The sequence below is a fragment of the Octopus bimaculoides genome, chromosome 29, assembly GCF_001194135.2.
Source record: "Octopus bimaculoides isolate UCB-OBI-ISO-001 chromosome 29, ASM119413v2, whole genome shotgun sequence".
NCBI classification, from domain to species: Eukaryota; Metazoa; Mollusca; class Cephalopoda; order Octopoda; family Octopodidae; genus Octopus; species Octopus bimaculoides.
This window is the reverse complement of record NC_069009.1, coordinates 3,106,861-3,113,187: the sequence shown is the minus strand read 5'-3', so window position 1 is coordinate 3,113,187 and position 6,327 is coordinate 3,106,861. Positions and strand designations below refer to the sequence as shown.

At 39.8% G+C, this 6,327-nt stretch overlaps 1 long non-coding RNA gene across 1 annotated transcript; it reads right to left on the bottom strand.

Moving 5' to 3' along the window:
- Positions 1–4,248: 4,248 nt before the first annotated feature.
- Positions 4,249–6,288, bottom strand: LOC128251252 (uncharacterized). The gene is made up of 2 exons (XR_008267040.1): positions 5,486–6,288; positions 4,249–4,671 (listed from the first exon to the last, which is right to left on the bottom strand). It is a non-coding gene; the product is annotated as an uncharacterized LOC128251252 (long non-coding RNA).
- Positions 6,289–6,327: the final 39 nt, after the last annotated feature.

Sequence of the window (6,327 nt, the reverse complement as noted above, 5' to 3'; positions counted from 1 at the left end):
TCCGGCAAGGGTTCGAACTTAGTACCCAGAACCCAAACGGACGTAATCTGGTAGATCAGGTTGTGTGGGTTCGTTTCGCTGGTTGGGTTGGCTCGTTATTTTGTTCGGTTAAACTTCGGGTTCGGCGGGGCTCAGCCCCCAATATAGATATATGGATATGTATATATATGTGATATATATATATGTGTGTGTGTGTGTGTAAGAAGGCTCAGAGTAAGGTTTCTTTTAAAAAAAAAAAAAGGGGGTAAATTAAGCAATAATAGGAGACTCAGAAGGCCTCCCGCACGACGCCCTTGCGTTCAACGGCATTGTTGCTGTTGCATGATGGGTGACTTCCGGTTGCGGGCGAGCAGAGCTTGCGAGCACGGCGGGCGGGCCGGTTTGGCTGGTTGGGCTGGCTGGTTAGATGACGGACGAGGATGTAAGAGAGTGTGAGGTGGTAGCAGAGATGTTGTATAACTGACTATTAGAGAAGTGGGAAGAGGAGACGACAGTGTGTAGTACGTGTCGTGATTCACAGGCACAAAGCACATTCTCTGTTGTAATTATGAACGGAACAAGGCTTTGTAAGCTATACAAAGTAATTGTGTACTATAGCGTCGGCAAAATCCGACATAACTTCTGTTTAGTGTTGTCGGTTTTGCTTTTGTATTTGTATCTCATCATCACTTAAAAACTGGTATTCGTTTGTTTATGTCCCCGTAACTTTGCAATTCAGCACAAACGACAATTAAAATAAGAACCAGGCTTAAAGAAAAGCATTGGCGGCGATCTTCCATGTATATATATATATATATATATATATATATATATATATATATATATATATATATATATATATATATATATAGAGAGAGAGAGAGAGAGAGAGAGAGAGAGAGAGATGGCACAATTCTGGTTTAAACACCCCATGTAACTCCTCATAACGTTATTATTTGGGGGAATTTTCAGAATTTTTTTTTGGCGAATTTGTGTTCCACACGAGAATTCATACGATTATGAAAAAAAAATTTCTTTTTAATTTTTTAAGCCCACCCCACATCCATAAATCCTAAAAGTTCTGCTCTTTTTTCAAATTCTTTTTTAAGCAAAGTTTAAAATAGGGACAGTCCAAATTTTTTTTTGCTTAAATCCCAGTAATGGACCATCGTTTGGGAGCATCATCGCTCTATTAAATATGTTTATGGGAAGGAAGGTATCAGGTGGTCGTGAGATGTGCTAAAAACAACAGCTAAATCGTCCTTCAACATCAGCTAAATTACACACACACAAAAACAATGTTTTGCATAATTGTATGAATTCCCAAGTGAGAATAAAAATTTGCAAAAATTTTACTGAAAATTCCCCAAAATAAAAGAGTATTGCGGAGTTATATCGGGTGCTTATATCAGAATTCCACCATGTAGTGTATTGTATCATATTAATAATTGGCAATTATAGTGCTGGAAGTTTCGTGCATTTATTTGCTAAACAAACAGTTATTTGGTAAGCCCTGTATGTATGTACGCCGTTATTCAATTTTATTTCAAGATTTCTTACCAATAGAGAAAGTGCTGGTTTCTAACCTAGATCCAGGGCTCGTTCATTGCCATTTCAACAACATCAACAGGGTATTTTCATTTGTATTTACGTATGTATGGATGGAAGGATGTACATTTACACTGCGGCTTCTTTCAGTTTCCATTTACCAAATCCATTAACAAGAGCTTTGGTCAGCCTTGGGCTATAGTAAAAGACACTTGCCTAAAGTAGTACACAGTGGGACTGAACCTGGAACCATTTGGTTGGGAAGCAAGTTTCTTATCACACACCCATTTATATATATATATATATATATACACACACACAGATGTATGTATATATGTTTCTATTTATGTATATGAAGGAGGATTATGCTGGACAAATGTAATCCACTAAATGGCACGCTGGTCTTGAATGGAACAGCTATAATGATATATATTTGTGCGTGTGTGTCTTCGTGTTTGTTCCCCCACCAATGTTTGACAAGTAGTGTTCGTTTGTTTACATCCCCAAAAAGAAGCAGAAAAAATAAATACCAGACTGTAAAAAAAGAAATATGCACTGGCGTTCAGTTTGTTCAAATAACATTTCAAGTCAGCGCTCCAGCATGGCCACAGACCATATGAATCATATTATGTATTTAGCGGGAGATAGATTTGACTGCTATGTCTAGTATATGTAGCGTCCACCAATAGGTCCCTCCCTACCCACGATTCATTTTGATGTGGAATCATCTTGGACAAAGCTGAATATTTGTAAATGACTGAATTACCTTCCTTGGACTTCAGTTGAGGGGGTTTTTTTAACAATGCTTTTCGTTACCATATTTCTGTTGAACTATACCGCCTTTGTTTCAATTTAATTTTGCAAATATCGAAGAATTTAATAAAATAACTTTGTCTTTATTTACATTATTTACATTTGACGGATATTTACCCTCATCTTGTTTGTTGGTACGTAATTCCTCATCTCTTCAACATAGAACTGTATTAACTTTATTTTGATGGAAGGGTTAAATTTAGCTTACTTTAACCCTTTCGTTACCATATTTCTGTTGAAATACACTGCCTTTGTTTCAATTATTTTGAAAATAACCAAGAATTTAGTAAAATAACTTTAAATAATAATGGAATTATCGTATATAGTGGTCAGCTGCACTACAACTCATCACAGGTGCATATACCGTACAGAGAATTATGTACAGAAGTCAGGAAAGTGAACAGTGAATGTGTCATGATATACATGTGTGCATGCGTATGGAGGTGGGTAGGATATCAGGTGTGGAGTTGGCGAATTTCAGGAAGCTGGGAGGTTTTAAAGGATGCAATGTCTTGGCAGCTAACAACTGATGCAGGTAGTCTGTTCCATGCTTCAGTAACTCTGAGTGTGGAAAAATGTTTCTGAAAGTCATGGGAACTGTGCTGTTATCTGACTTTGTAGGCATTCCCACAAGATAGTTGTTGGCATGATGGTTAATAATTTTGTGGGTATTTACCAAGTCAGAGCTTCAATGTATCTTATTTCTTTATTGCCCACAAGGGGCTAAACATAGAGGGGACAAACGAGGGCAGACAAAGGGATTAAGTCGATTACATCGACCCCAGTGCGTAACTGGTACTTATTTTATCGACCCCTGAAAGGATGAAAGGCAAAGTTGACCTTGGCGGAATTTGAACTCAGAACGTAGCGGCAGACGAAATACCACTAAGCATTTCGTCCAGGGTGCTAACATTTCTGCCAGCTCACAGCCTTTACATTCCGAGTTCAAATTCTGCTGAGGTCAACTTTGCCTTTCATCTTTTTGGAGTGCTGTCTTTCTGCCAGCTTGCCCAGGGAAGCAAAGCGTTCAGAGTGTGGTAGATGCCTGATGGAGGATATTCACTTGGTTAAACATCTCTGAACAGTTTTCAGGAGGTCAATGTCCTGAGCAAGATAGGGGTTCCAGACAGGTGATGCAAATTCCAAGTGTGGCTGCACCATAGCCAGGTACAGCTTTTAGATAGCTGGAGAGTAGCTTACAAAGCGGCTGAGAGATGCCAAGACACCCCTCGGCCTTCTTGACAATTTTAGAGATGTGCTTTGTCCAGCGCAAACCGCTGCTGACAGTAATGTCCAGATCACATTCATGAGAAGACTTCTTGATGTTAGTAGAGTATTGTAGTTCGCTTGAAGCATTGTGTATTGTTTGTAAAGAATAAAAGTTTAGAATGGTACAACAATACACTATAAAACAAAAAATGGACTATATACCTGTTGTAATTTGGTTATCTATAGTCCGATGATATTTCGGAATTACAATTCTTTCTTCAGATCTTAGCAGAGACTCTATAGAGCGGATTGAGTGCTTTTTATGTGGCACAAGCACAGGCAAGTTCAGTTTTGGCATGGCTTTTACAGCTGGACGCCCTTCCAAATGCCAACCACTTCACAGTGTCGACTGGATGCATTTTATGTGGCACCAGCAACGGCAGGGTCACCAAGTAACCTGCAAGACAGGGAATTTTAAGAAGGGAGTGGGGACTGAAGGAGGTGATCTTGTGTCAGATGATGAAAAGTTAGAATGAGACAGAGCAACAGTGAGGCAGAAATCACTACATAAAAATGTGTATTTATGGAATTCCTGATGGGAATTGAACTTATGTCCTCATGCTCATAAACCAAATGCCCAAACCACTAAGCCACATACCTTCATACACACACACACAAATAACAACAACAACAACCACATTGGTAATAGTAATCTTATTAACAGTATTTTATGCGATACTTTCAACTGACCGGTGGGTTTAGCCTCTAGTCCTTGGGGATGGGGTGTTCTCTTCTTGCTTTTTTTTTTTTTTGGCATATTAGGTGGCGAGGTGGAGGAAATATTTTTAAGGGGCCGTTTTTTGAAGTATTTTTATTTGGTGGGGGGTTTTCTTTTTCTTGTGATTTTATTTTATTTTAAATAATTCCTTTTCTTTTCTTTTTTTTTTTTTTAAACATATATATGCATGTGTGTGTGTGTGTGTTTCTCAAATTTTCGGCAATTTCGACGCCTTTATTACAGGGTTGTTCTGTCTGATGATTTTCCGACCTTCAGCTTTGTAGTCAAATGTGCAGTCATGAGTCTCAGCGTACCGATGCGCAGAGCAGAAGTTGTTGCCGCATCTAGAAGTGGACAGAAGACAGAAAGAAGTATGAAACAGAGAGAGAGAGAGAGAGAGAGACACACAGACACACACACAGAATTTGAAAATACCATCATTGTAATCTTCGGCTAGCAGGTCATACTACTCCAGACTGATGACGAGCAAAGATTCAGAAACCTGTCTCTGGATGCAGGCTTAGCTGGGTGGAGGTGCTTGTCTCCCCCTTGTAAAAATAAGGACACAGGAAATGTATCAAGACAGACAGGAAGAGGTGCAGCTTCCTAGGTCTAACTAACAGTAGTATTATTCCCTTCAGGGGACTGTCACATTAAGTTGACAGCATAGAACCACTTCATCGTATCACTACTGCATAAATCTCTCTGAGAGATTTAGAAATGTATTATTTCTAAATTTGAAATCAGTGAATGTATTTCACTAGAATTATTAAATGTTTACAAGAGCTTGTGGTTTCGATTTCTAGACCGGGCGTTGTGAGTGTTTATTGAGCGAAAACACCTAAAGCTCCACGAGGCTCCGGCAGGGGATGGTGGCGAACCCTGCTGTACTCTTTCACCACAACTTTCTCTCACTCTTACTTCCTGTTTCTGTTGTGCCTGTAATTCGAAGGGGTCAGCCTTATCACACTTTGTGTCACGCTGAATATCCCCGAGAACTACGTTAAGGGTACACGTGTCTGTGGAGTGCTCAGCCACTTGCACGTTAATTTCACGAGCAGGCTGTTCCGTTGATTTGATCAACTGGAACCCTCGACGTCGTAAGCGACGGAGTGCCAACAACAACAACATCAACAACAAGGAGAAAAGCCAACATACCTGCACTGGTAACTGGATGCTAGCCCCGTCTTCTTACTACAGGTCAGGCATCGTTTTGAGGATTTCTTTATTGACTTCACTGGAGGTAGGTGGCGCTGACTGCTTGCTGATGATAGCCGAGGGGATGGAAGTTCATGCGTTGTAGAGACCCGCTGTAATTGGCAGGACTGGAAATGGTAGAGAGAGAGAGAGAGAGAGAGATTAGGGAGAGCGAGAATAGAGAGAAGGAGGGAGAGAGAGGGATTAGTGAGGGAGGGGGAGTAAGAGTGACAGAGACATACAGAGAGGGAGAGAGAGAAGGGAGAAAGAAGAAAGAGGGAGAGAAAGACTTTTGAGAGAGAGAGAGAAAGAGATTAGAGTGGGATGAAATGAGAAGGAAGTAAGTGTAACAGAAATACTAGCAAAGTCCCAAACACCAACTCTCACTGTCTACAAATTGAACCCAAGATCACTGTGTTCAGACATGAACAAGTCCAGGGGCACTGGCAACGATCTCGCTTGAAAAAGATTAATCAAGAGTAAGAATAAAAAGGCGAAAACCCTGAAGAATTATTTAGTAAAAGGCTTCGGATCTTTTTTAAAACGGGGGCCACATTTTTCATTAACGAAACACTTTGAAACTTGGAACACTGGTAGAATGGGTCATATAAAACATCTTTTTCTCTTAGTCTTCTTTAAAAAAAAAGAAATCCATAAATTATTCCATGTTAAAGTTGTCGTATTTCTGTAATTTCAACCAATCACTGACGTCCATTCAGCCGATATACATTAAGTGCCGACTACATAAACAAACGATTCTGAAACAATTAATCCTAACCCTAAGGTTAGGGTTAGGGTTAGGG